This window comes from Oncorhynchus nerka, linkage group LG15, assembly GCF_034236695.1.
Source record: "Oncorhynchus nerka isolate Pitt River linkage group LG15, Oner_Uvic_2.0, whole genome shotgun sequence".
Lineage (NCBI taxonomy): Eukaryota > Metazoa > Chordata > Actinopteri > Salmoniformes > Salmonidae > Oncorhynchus > Oncorhynchus nerka.
The window spans coordinates 98,684,263-98,698,426 of NC_088410.1; positions in this window are offsets into that span (position 1 = coordinate 98,684,263).

The window sequence follows — 14,164 nt, forward strand, 5'->3', positions numbered from 1 at the left end:
GTACACTCCCCAACCAGAAGCCATGGATTAGCGGCAACATCCGCACTGAGCTAAAGGGTAGAGCTGCCACTTTCAAGGAGCCAGACACTAATCCAGAAGCTTATAATACATTCTGCTACGACCTTCGACGAACCATCAGACAGTCAAAACATCAATACAGGACTAAGATCAAATCCTACTACGCCAGCTCTGATACTATTCGGATGTGGCAGGGCTTGCAAACTATCACGGAATACAAAGGGAAATCTGGCCACTGTAACATGAAGGCCTGATGGAGTGCTGCAGAGATGGTTGTCCTTCTGGAAGGTTCTACCTGGAGAACCTTGGAGCTCTGTCAGAGTGACCATCGGGTTCTTCGTGACCTCTCTGACCATGCGGCCAGCTCTAGGAAAAGTCTTGGTGGGTGCAAACTTCTTCCATTTAAGAATGATGGAGGCCACTGTGTTTTTGGTGAACCTTGAATGCTACAGACATTTTTTGGTACCTTTCCCCAGATCTGTGCCTCGACACAATCCTGTCTCCGAGCTATACAGACAATTGCTTCATCTTCATGGCTTGGGTTTTGCTCTGACATGCACTGTCATCTGTGGGACCTTATATAGACAGGTGTGTGCCTTTCCAAATCATGGGACTATGGTGGTCTGCTTGAAACATGTTGGTATTAAAGATTCAATGAGGAACATGTTGAAAATGTCAGTGAAGACACCTGCCAGTTAGTCAGCATATGGTCAGAGCACACATCCTGGCAATCCGTCTGGCCCTGAAACCTTGTGAATGTTGACCTGTTTAAAGGTCTTACTCACGTTGGCTATGGAAAGGGTGATTACACAGTCGTCCGGAACAGCGGAACTCTCATGCATGCCTCAGTGTTGCTTGCCTTAAAGCGAGAATAGAAGTGATTTAGCTCGTCTGGTATGCTCGTGGCTGTGCTTCCCTTTGTAGTCTGTAATAGTTTGCAAGGCCTGCCACATAAGACGAGCGTCAGAGCCGGTGTAGTATGATTCAATCTTAGCCCTGAATTGACACTTTGCCTGTTTGATGGTTCGTCGGAGGGCATAGCAGGATTTCTTATAAGCTTCTGGGTTAGAGTCCTGCTCCTTGAAAGCGGCAGCTCTACCCTTTAGCTCAGTGCGAATGTTGCCTGTAATCCAGGGCTTCTGGTTGGGGTATGTACGTACAGTCACTGTGGGGACGACGTCATTGATGCACTTATTGATAAAGCCAGTGACTGATGCCAGCGGAAGAATCCCAGAACACGTTCCAGTCTGTGACAGCAAAACAGTCCTGTAGTTTAGCATCTGCTTCATCTGACCACTTTTTTTATAGACCGAGTCACTTTTTTGCTTTTAAGCAGGAATCCGGAGGGCGAGGGAGAGCTTTGTACACTTCTCTGTGTGTGGAGTACAGGTGATCTAGAATGCTTTTTTCCCTCTGGTTGCACATTTAACATGTTGATAAAAATTAGGTAGATAAGTAGATTTAAGTTTCCCTGCATTAAAGTCTCCGGCCACTAGGAGCGCCGCCTCTGGGTGAGTGATTCCTGTTTGCTTATTTCCTTATACAGCTGACTGAGTGCGGTCTTAGTGCCAGCATCTGTCTGTGGTGGTAAATAAACAGCCACGAGAAGTATAGCTGGAAACACTCTAGGCAAGTAGTGTGGTCTGAATGTTATCACAAGATACTCTACTTCAGGCTGGCAAAATCGAGAGACTTCCCTAGATTCTGTGCACCAGTTGTTGTTTACAAATATGCACAGACCGCCCGCCCCCCCCATGTCATCATTCAGCCACGATTCTGTGAAACCTAAGATATTACAGTTTTTGATGTCCTGCTGGTAGGATATATATATCGTACATCGTCTAATTTATTATCCAATGATTGCACGAGTAATATTAATTGTAATGGAAGTTTTCCCACTCGGCTTCTGCGAATCCTTACGAGGCCCCCCGCTCTGTGTCCTCTGTACCTGTGTCGCTTCCTCTTGCCAATAACTGGGATGTTGGCCTTGTAGGGTGTTCGGAGAACGTCCTGTGCGTCTGTGCTGGTTGAAGAAAAAATGTTTGTCTAATCCGAGCTGAGTGATCGCTGTGCTGATTTCCAGAAGCTCTTTGTCTAATCCGAGCTGAGTGATCGCTGTGTTGATTTCCAGAAGCTCTTCTTTGCCGTAAGATACAGTTGCAGAGACATTATGTACAATATATTTTTTAAACATAATAGCACAATTGGTTGGGCGCTCGTATAACTGCTGCCATTTCTTCCAGTACCATTTTAATCTTGACCTCAATCTTATAGATCATTTGTGGGCACAACTGAAACAGCGTGTGCGAGCAAGGAGGACTTACAACCCTGACTCAGTTACACCAGCTCTGTCAAGAAAAATTCACCCAACTTATTGTGGGAAGCTTGTGGAAGGCTGCCTGAAAAGTTTGACCCAAGGTAAACAATTTAAAGGCAATGCTACCAAATACTAATTGAGTGTATGTAAACTTCTGACCCACTGGGAATGTGATGAAAGAAATAAAAGCTGAAATAACTAATTCTCTCTACTATTATTCTGACTTTTCACATTATTAAAATAAAGTGGTGATCCTAACTGACCTAAGACAGGGATTTTTACTTGTATTAAATGTCAGGAATTGTGAAAAACTGAGTTTAAATATATTTGGCTGAGGTGTATGTAAACTTCCGACTTCAACTGTATCTCCAAACACCTAGTTGATTCAGAACCTACTGTATCGCCAAACACCTAGGCTATTGATGGATTCAAGATTAGGTTGCTTTTATTGATCTTAGATTCTCAGTGTCAAAGTAGATTCACTGATTTCCGCTCTCGTAAAAGGGTTTTCTACATGTTAACACTGGAAGCATATAACCTAAAATGTATCAATTGAAAGTTCACAGCTCCAATCCAGGTGGTTATTACTGAGACGTGGTTAAGGAAAAGGGTTTTGAATAACCTTTCCGACAAGACAAGGGGTATTGTGATTTCATTATGGGGTATTGTGATTTCATTATGGGGTATTGTGATTTCATTATGGGGTATTGTGATTTCATTATGGGGTATTGTGATTTCATTATGGGGTATTGTGATTTCATTATGGGGTATTGTGATTTCATTATGGGGTATTGTGATTTCATTATGGGGTATTGTGATTTCATTATGGGGTATTGTGATGTCATTATGGGGTATTGTGATGTCATTATGGGGTATTGTGATTTCATTATGGGGTATTGTGATTTCATTATGGGGTATTGTGATTTCATTATGGGGTATTGTGATGTCATTATGGGGTATTGTGATGTCATTATGGGGTATTGTGTTTAGATTGATGAGGGAAAACAACTATTTATTCCATTTTAGAGTAAGGCTGTAACGTAACAAAATGTTGAAAAAAGTCCATGGGTCTGAATACTTTCCGAATGCAATTACCTCGTACCCCCTGCACATCGACTCGGTACTGGTACCCTGTGTATATAGCCAATTTATCGTTACTCATTCTACCTCTGTCTTCAACAGAGTAATACTGGAGCCAGGATGAGAGAAGAGATGAGGGAAGCACCAGGGAAATTAATCTTTTTTTTATATTGTAGTTCAGTGTGTGTGTGTGTGTGTGATACTATAATGCTATTATTCCTTTATTCCAAGCTTTCTGTAAACATTAAACTTTTTTATTATGGGACCAAATGTAGGCTTATTTCAAAGGTTTTTACCATTGTGTGTCTTGACTTTGAACATGAGAAATGTATTTAAAACCGTGTCACAAAAACAACGTAAATCCGTGGTGTATAACACCAGGTGTTGCAGGAAGGCCAAGAAGATCATCAGGGACCCCAGCCACTACAATACTCTGTTCTCCCTGCTTCCATCATTCAGACGTGGGCAGGGACCCCAGCCATCCCCCTATATTGCTAACTTTAGAAGCATTTTTAAAGCTCTGGGAAAAAAACTACAATTTAAATTATCTGTGACAACAGCGTGATCAAATTAACATAGTATGCCTGTATCAGAAAAACACCTGCAGATTGTATGCATTTATTATTATTATTTATGATGAACATTATCAAGTGAGGTTAAATCAAGTGTGACATCACAGGATCCCCAGGGTCACAGGGGTTGGTCACAGGAACCCCAGGGTCACAGGATCCCCAGGGTCACAGGGGTTGGTCACAGGAACCCCAGGGTCACAGGGGTTGGTCACAGGATCCCCAGGGTCACAGGGGTTGGTCACAGGATCCCCAGGGTCACAGGGGTTGGTCACAGGAACCCCAGGGTCACAGGGGTTGGTCACAGGATCCCCAGGGTCACAGGGGTTGGTCACAGGAACCCCAGGGTCACAGGGGTTGGTCACAGGATCCCCAGGGTCACATGGGTTGGTCACAGGATCCCCAGGGTCACAGGGGTTGGTCACATGATCCCCAGGGTCACAGGGGTTGGTCACAGGATCCCCAGGGTCACAGGGGTTGGTCACAGGATCCCAAGGGTCACAGGGGTTGGTCACAGGATCCCCAGGGTCACAGGGGTTGGTCACAGGATCACCAGGGTCACAGGGGTTGGTCACAGGATCCCCAGGGTCACAGGGGTTGGTCACAGGAACCCCAGGGTCACAGGGGTTGGTCACAGGATCCCCAGGGTCACAGGGGTTGGTCACAGGATCCCCAGGGTCACAGGGGTTGGTCACAGGATCCCCAGGGTCACAGGGGTTGGTCACAGGAACCCCAGGGTCACAGGGGTTGGTCACAGGATCCCCAGGGTCACAGGGGTTGGTCACATGATTCCCAGGGTCAGAGGGGTTGATCAATGTGGCGTGGATCTGTTTTTTTCTAAAATATTTATATTTACTTCGGATCTGGAATCCCTCAACTGAAGCTAGCCAGCTACCAGCTATCAGTCAGCAAACCAGTGCTAGCGGTTATCAGCTAACCTTTAGCTCGGAAAGATCTCTCCAGTTCGTACAACGTGACTCAAACCAGAGTATAACGGACCTATTTTTTTTCTATCCATATCCATTACCATTACCAGCCTTTCAAAGCATTTCATGGCAACAGATGTGAGTGCTACTGGGTTATAGTCATTGAGGCAGGTTACCTTGGCATTCTTCAGCACAGGGACTATGGTGGTCTGCTTGAAACAAGTTGGTACTACAGACCAAGTTAAGGATAGTTTGGAAATGTCAGTGAAGACACTTGCCAGCTGGTCAGTGCATGCTCTGAGTATGCGTCCTGGTATTCCGTCTGGCCCCGCGGTCTTGCGAATGTTAACCTGTTTTAAGGTCTTACATTGGCTATGGAGAGTGAGATCACACAGTCGTCCGGAACAGCTGGTGCTCTCATACATGGTTCAGTGTTGCTTGCCTCGAGGCATAGAAGACATTTAGCTCATCTGGGTTTCCCTTTGTATTCCTTGATAGTTTGCAAGCCTTGGCACATCCGTCGAGCATCAGAGCCCGCTTAGTAGAATTCGATCTTAATCCTTTATTGATGCTTTGCCTGTTTGATGACTCATCGGCGGTCATAACAGTACATCTTATTGGGTTGGGGTATGTATGTACAGTCACTCTGTGAACTACAGCGTCAATGCATTTATTAATGATGCCGATGACTGATGTTGTAAACTCCTCAATGGTATAGGATTACTCCCGGGAACATATTTCAGTTTTCTGGTTTGCTTATGGCCCTATATAGATTGCATCGGTTTGTGGTGGTAAATAGGCAGCTATGAAACATACAGATGAGACACTCTCTTGATAAATAGTATGGACTGCAACTTATCACAAGGTTTTTTAACTCATGTGAGCAAAACCTTGAGACTTCCTTAACACTAGAAATCACACCCGAAAGTAATAAATAATAATGTTTACATACCTCCCTTTCATCTTACCCGAGTCTGCTGTCTGATCTTGGAAACTGCATAGAAAAACTAGTAAGATATTATCCATGTCCTCGTTTAGCCACGACTCTGAGAAACATATGATTTTACCACAGGAGGTTGGTGGCACCTTAGTTGGTAACGGCTGGAGCGGCTTGCATGTGTTTTCATTCCATTATTATGAGCCGTCCTCCCCTCAGCAGCCTCCACTGGATAATACCGTTTTTCAGGTCCCGTTGATAGGATAGGTCTCGAACGGAGCTCATCCAGTTTGTTCTCCAGTGACTGCACGCTCCCCAACAGAACAATTAGCGGTCTATTTATTCGCAAAAGATAGTCTCCTCAGGATGAATAGAACAGAATATTACAGTTCTTCAGGTCCCGTTCATCCAGTTTGTTCTCCAGTGAACGTAGTCTCATCAGGATGCCTGCTTCTCTTTCGCCGCCGCTTCCTCTTTCGAGTCCCGGGGAATTGGGATTGGGTCCGGAGTAAGCATAAAGTCCAGAACTGCTAACTCATTGAAGTAGACATTTTCGTCAAAATGTTGGTTAATTATCGCTGTTCTGATGTCCACAAGTTGTTTTCGGTCATAGGGAATGATGGCGAAGATAAAAAAGTTAAGATCAGAATTGGTCAGGAGCTGGTTAGAAGGCCATTACCCAGAGCCATCTTCGTGCTCCAGAGTTCAATGTCATATAAAGAGTTATCACCGCACAAGGAAATGTAGTGTACATGTTATCTATTTATAGTCTGTATGTTATATCAAGATTCTGGATGCTTTGTACCCAACAAATATATAACTAATAATCACCAACATTTTCTAAAATTAAGATATTTTTTTGTTTGTTGTTGTAAGGGATCAATTGTTGACTACTATCACAGATCATCTCCTGCCCTAGGCATTACCAATCAATCACAGATCAACTCCTGCCCTAGGCATTACTCATCAATCACAGATCAACTCCTGCCCTAGGCATTACTCATCAATCACAGATCAACTCCTGCCCTAGGCATTACCAATCAATCACAGATCATCTCCTGCCCTAGGCATTACCAATCAATCACAGATCAAATCCTGCCCTAGCCATGCAATCCTGCCCTAGTGAGTACATTATAAATACACTTACCTTCACACAAACACACACACACACACACACAAGCACGCACACACACACACACACACACACACACACACACACACACACACACACACACACACACACACACACACACACACACACACTGCAAAAAAGCACACCTCACAAGGAAAAAAGCAGCCACAGACACCTGATATTACTTAATTTTTCATAGAGCTCTGGTAATAATAAGCTCCCACAATAATTAGGTCCCCCATAGAGCTCTGGTGCATAGAAGTGCACGTTGCAGGGCATGGGTAGTCAACCTGGTCATGTTTTGATTGAACAGACCCGGCAGACCAGATTTGTTGATTTTAGGCAACGACTGAACTGATCATTTTAACGAGGTACCATGGTGCCTAGTTGGGACAAAATCCAGGAACAAGGTTGCCCTGATGTCAGGGAAATACCGTGGCACTTGGAATGTAGCAGAGAATAATGGGACTTCCTCCACACTCACAAAGTCATAGATTGTGTCAGCTGACGTATGATATGTCTCTAAGGCCCGATAACATGCCCTCCGTTGTCCTTCTACAAATGCGAAATGGTCAACAGCTGCCAAAACTAGATCTATTCTCTCTCTCTCTCTCTCGCTCTCTCGCTCTCCTATTGACAGGATTAGATTGTCCCTAACAGCTGGCCAAGCACAGTAGACAGAGCAGGTGTCTGTCCTTCAAATCTCTCAGGTGAGTGTGCCTACAAGGGCACAGCATGGTATTGAAATCTGTCAGTGTGATATCAGTTCTGTAATTACACAGCTAAACAGGAACACTAACATATGGATAAAGACACTGCAGGCATGGATCAGTGTTGTGAAAATAGAACCCGATTAGTTTAGGACCACTCCAGAACATGTCTTCATCTAGTGGTGATGGACCACCACAGAACATGTCTTCATCTAGTGGTGATGGACCACCACAGAACGTGTCTTCATCTGGTGGTGATGGACCACCACAGAACATGTCTTCATCTAGTCCTGATGGACCACCACAGAACATGTCTTCATCTAGTCCTGATGGACCACCCCAGAACATGTCTTCATCTAGTCTTGATGGACCACTCCAGAACATGTCTTTATCTAGTGGTGATGGACCACCCCAGAACATGTCTTCATCTAGTCCTGATGGACCACTCCAGAACATGTCTTTATCTAGTGGTGATGGACCACCACAGAACGTGTCTTCATCTAGTCCTGATGGACCACCACAGAACATGTCTTCATCTAGTCCTGATGGACCACCCCAGAACATGTCTTCATCTAGTCCTGATGGACCACCCCAGAACATGTCTTCATCTAGTCCTGATGGACCACCCCAGAACATGTCTTCATCTAGTCCTGATGGACCACCCCAGAACATGTCTTCATCTAGTCCTGATGGACCACCCCAGAACATGTCTTCATCTAGTCCTGATGGACCACCCCAGAACGTGTCTTCATCTAGTCCTGATGGACCACCCCAGAACATGTCTTCATCTAGTCCTGATGAACCATCCCAGAACATGTCTTCACCTGGTGGTGATGGACCACTCCAGAACATGTCTTCACCTGGTGGTGATGGACCATCCCAGATCATGTCTTCACCTGGTGGTGATGGACCACCCCAGATCATGTCCTCATCTAGTCCTGATGGACCACCCCAGAACATGTCTTCACCTGGTGGTGATGGACCACTCCAGAACATGTCTTCACCTGGTGGTGATGGACCATCCCAGATCACGTCTTCACCTGGTGGTGATGGACCATCCCAGATCATGTCTTCACCTGGTGGTGATGGACCATCCCAGATCATGTCTTCATCTAGTCCTGATGGACCACCCCAGATCATGTCTTCACCTGGTGGTGATGGACCATCCCAGATCATGTCTTCACCTGGTGGTGATGGACCATCCCAGATCATGTCTTCACCTGGTGGTGATGGACCATCCCAGAACATGTCTTCACCTGGTGATGGACCATCCCAGAACATGTCTTCACCTGGTGGTGATGGACCATCCCAGAACATGTCTTCACCTGGTGGTGATGGACCATCCCAGAACATGTCTTCACCTGGTGGTGATGGACCATCCCAGAACATGTCTTCACCTGGTGGTGATGGACCATCCCAGATCATGTCTTCACCTGGTGGTGATGGACCACCCCAGATCATGTCTTCACCTGTTGGTGATGGACCATCCCAGATCATGTCTTCATCTAGTCCTGATGGACCACCCCAGATCATGTCTTCACCTGGTGGTGATGGACCACCCCAGATCATGTCTTCACCTGGTGGTGATGGACCATCCCAGATCATGTCTTCACCTGGTGGTGATGGACCATCCCAGATCATGTCTTCACCTGGTGGTGATGGACCATCCCAGATCATGTCTTCACCTGGTGGTGATGGACCATTCCAGAACATGTCTTCACCTAGTGGTGATGGACCACTCCAGATCATGTCTTCACCTGGTGGTGATGGACCATCCCAGATCATGTCTTCACCTGGTGGTGATGGACCATCCCAGAACATGTCTTCACCTGGTGGATGGACCACCCCATATCATGTCTTCATCTAGTCCTGATGGACCATCCCAGAACATGTCTTCACCTGGTGGTGATGGACCATCCCAGATCATGTCTTCACCTGGTGGTGATGGACCACCCCAGATCATGTCTTCACCTGGTGGTGATGGACCACCCCAGATCATGTCTTCACCTGGTGGTGATGGACCATCCGTGATCATGTCTTCACCTAGTGGTGATGGACCATCCCAGATCACGTCTTCACCTGGTGGTGATGGACCATCCCAGATCATGTCTTCACCTGGTGGTGATGGACCATCCCAGAACATGTCTTCACCTGGTGGTGATGGACCATCCCAGAACATGTCTTCATCTAGTCCTAATGGACCACTCCAGAACATGTCTTCATCTAGTCCTGATGGACCATCCCAGAACATGTCTTCATCTAGTCCTGATGGACCACTCCAGAACATGTCTTCATCTAGTCCTAATGGACCACTCCAGAACATGTCTTCATCTAGTCCTGATGGACCATCCCAGATCATGTCTTCACCTGGTGGTGATGGACCATCCCAGATCATGTCTTCATCTAGTCCTGATGGACCACCCCAGAACATGACTTCATCTAGTCCTGATGGACCACCCCAGATCATGTCTTCATCTAGTCCTGATGGACCACCCCAGATAATGTCTTCATCTAGTCCTGATGAACCACCACAGAACGTGTCCTCATCTAGTCCTGATGGACCATCCCAGATCATGTCTTCATCTAGTCCTGATGGACCACCCCAGATCATGTCTTCATCTAGTCCTGATGGACCACCCCAGAACATGTCTTCATCTATTCCTGATGGACCACTCCAGAACATGTCTTCATCTAGTCCTGATGAACCATCCCAGAACATGTCTTCACCTGGTGGTGATGGACCACTCCAGAACATGTCTTCACCTGGTGGTGATGGACCACTCCAGAACATGTCTTCACCTGGTGGTGATGGACCACCCCAGAACATGTCCTCATCTAGTCCTGATGGACCACCCCAGATCATGTCTTCATCTAGTCCTGATGGACCACCCCAGAACATGTCCTCATCTAGTCCTGATGGACCACCCCAGATCATGTCTTCATCTAGTCCTGATGGACCACCCCAGAACATGTCTTCACCTGGTGGTGATGGACCACTCCAGAACATGTCTTCACCTGGTGGTGATGGACCATCCCAGATCATGTCTTCACCTGGTGGTGATGGACCATCCCAGATCACGTCTTCACCTGGTGGTGATGGACCATCCCAGATCATGTCTTCACCTGGTGGTGATGGACCATCCCAGATCATGTCTTCATCTAGTCCTGATGGACCACCCCAGATCATGTCTTCATCTAGTCCTGATGGACCACCCCAGATCATGTCTTCATCTAGTCTTGATGAACCATCCCAGAACATGTCTTCATCTAGTCCTGATGGACCACCCCAGAACATGTCTTCATCTAGACTTGATGAACCATCCCAGAACATGTCTTCATCTAGTCTTGATGAACCACCCCAGAACATGTCTTCATCTAGTCCTGATGGACCACCCCAGAACATGTCTTCATCTATTCCTGATGGACCACTCCAGAACATGTCTTCATCTAGTCCTGATGAACCATCCCAGAACATGTCTTCACCTGGTGGTGATGGACCACTCCAGAACATGTCTTCATCTGGTGGTGATGGACCACTCCAGAACATGTCTTCACCTGGTGGTGATGGACCACCCCAGAACATGTCCTCATCTAGTCCTGATGGACCACCCCAGATCATGTCTTCATCTAGTCCTGATGGACCACCCCAGAACATGTCTTCACCTGGTGGTGATGGACCACTCCAGAACATGTCTTCACCTGGTGGTGATGGACCATCCCAGATCATGTCTTCACCTGGTGGTGATGGACCATCCCAGATCACGTCTTCACCTGGTGGTGATGGACCATCCCAGATCATGTCTTCACCTGGTGGTGATGGACCATCCCAGATCATGTCTTCATCTAGTCCTGATGGACCACCCCAGATCATGTCTTCACCTGGTGGTGATGGACCACCCCAGATCATGTCTTCACCTGGTGGTGATGGACCATCCCAGATCATGTCTTCACCTGGTGGTGATGGACCATCCCAGATCATGTCTTCACCTGGTGGTGATGGACCATCCCAGAACATGTCTTCACCTGGTGATGGACCATCCCAGAACATGTCTTCACCTGGTGGTGATGGACCATCCCAGAACATGTCTTCACCTGGTGGTGATGGACCATCCCAGAACATGTCTTCACCTGGTGGTGATGGACCATCCCAGATCATGTCTTCACCTGGTGGTGATGGACCACCCCAGATCATGTCTTCACCTGGTGGTGATGGACCATCCCAGATCATGTCTTCACCTGGTGGTGATGGACCATCCCAGATCATGTCTTCATCTAGTCCTGATGGACCACCCCAGATCATGTCTTCATCTAGTCCTGATGGACCACCCCAGATCATGTCTTCATCTAGTCTTGATGAACCATCCCAGAACATGTCTTCATCTAGTCCTGATGGACCACCCCAGAACATGTCTTCATCTAGACTTGATGAACCATCCCAGAACATGTCTTCATCTAGTCTTGATGAACCACCCCAGAACATGTCTTCATCTAGTCCTGATGGACCACCCCAGAACATGTCTTCATCTAGTCCTGATGGACCACCCCAGAACATGTCTTCATCTATTCCTGATGGACCACTCCAGAACATGTCTTCATCTAGTCCTGATGAACCATCCCAGAACATGTCTTCACCTGGTGGTGATGGACCACTCCAGAACATGTCTTCACCTGGTGGTGATGGACCACTCCAGAACATGTCTTCACCTGGTGGTGATGGACCACCCCAGAACATGTCCTCATCTAGTCCTGATGGACCACCCCAGATCATGTCTTCATCTAGTCCTGATGGACCACCCCAGAACATGTCTTCACCTGGTGGTGATGGACCACTCCAGAACATGTCTTCACCTGGTGGTGATGGACCATCCCAGATCATGTCTTCACCTGGTGGTGATGGACCATCCCAGATCACGTCTTCACCTGGTGGTGATGGACCATCCCAGATCATGTCTTCACCTGGTGGTGATGGACCATCCCAGATCATGTCTTCATCTAGTCCTGATGGACCACCCCAGATCATGTCTTCACCTGGTGGTGATGGACCACCCCAGATCATGTCTTCACCTGGTGGTGATGGACCATCCCAGATCATGTCTTCACCTGGTGGTGATGGACCATCCCAGATCATGTCTTCACCTGGTGGTGATGGACCATCCCAGAACATGTCTTCACCTGGTGGTGATGGACCATCCCAGAACATGTCTTCACCTGGTGGTGATGGACCATCCCAGAACATGTCTTCACCTGGTGGTGATGGACCATCCCAGATCATGTCTTCACCTGGTGGTGATGGACCACCCCAGATCATGTCTTCACCTGGTGGTGATGGACCATCCCAGATCATGTCTTCATCTAGTCCTGATGGACCACCCCAGATCATGTCTTCACCTGGTGGTGATGGACCATCCCAGATCATGTCTTCACCTGGTGGTGATGGACCATCCCAGATCATGTCTTCACCTGGTGGTGATGGACCATCACAGATCATGTCTTCACCTCGTGGTGATGGACCATTCCAGAACATGTCTTCACCTAGTGGTGATGGACCACTCCAGATCATGTCTTCACCTGGTGGTGATGGACCATCCCAGAACATGTCTTCACCTGGTGGATGGACCACCCCATATCATGTCTTCATTTAGTCCTGATGGACCATCCCAGAACATGTCTTCACCTGGTGGTGATGGACCATCCCAGATCATGTCTTCACCTGGTGGTGATGGACCACCCCAGATCATGTCTTCACCTGGTGGTGATGGACCATCCCAGAACATGTCTTCACCTGGTGGTGATGGACCATCCCAGATCATGTCTTCACCTGGTGGTGATGGACCATCCCAGAACATGTCTTCACCTGGTGGTGATGGACCATCCCAGATCATGTCTTCACCTGGTGGTGATGGAACATCCCAGATCACGTCTTCACCTGGTGGTGATGGACCATCCCAGATCATGTCTTCACCTGGTGGTGATGGACCACCCCAGATCATGTCTTCACCTGGTGGTGATGGACCATCCCAGATCATGTCTTCATGTAGTCCTGATGGACCACCCCAGATCATGTCTTCACCTGGTGGTGATGGACCATCCCAGATCATGTCTTCATGTAGTCCTGATGGACCACCCCAGATCATGTCTTCACCTGGTGGTGATGGACCACCCCAGATCATGTCTTCACCTGGTGGTGATGGACCATCCCAGATCATGTCTTCACCTAGTGGTGATGGACCATCCCAGATCACGTCTTCACCTGGTGGTGATGGACCATCCCAGATCATGTCTTCACCTAGTGGTGATGGACCATCCCAGATCACGTCTTCACCTGGTGGTGATGGACCATCCCAGATCATGTCTTCACCTGGTGGTGATGGACCATCCCAGAACATGTCTTCACCTGGTGGTGATGGACCATCCCAGAACATGTCTTCATCTAGTCCTAATGGACCACCCCAGATCATGTCTTCATCTAGTCCTG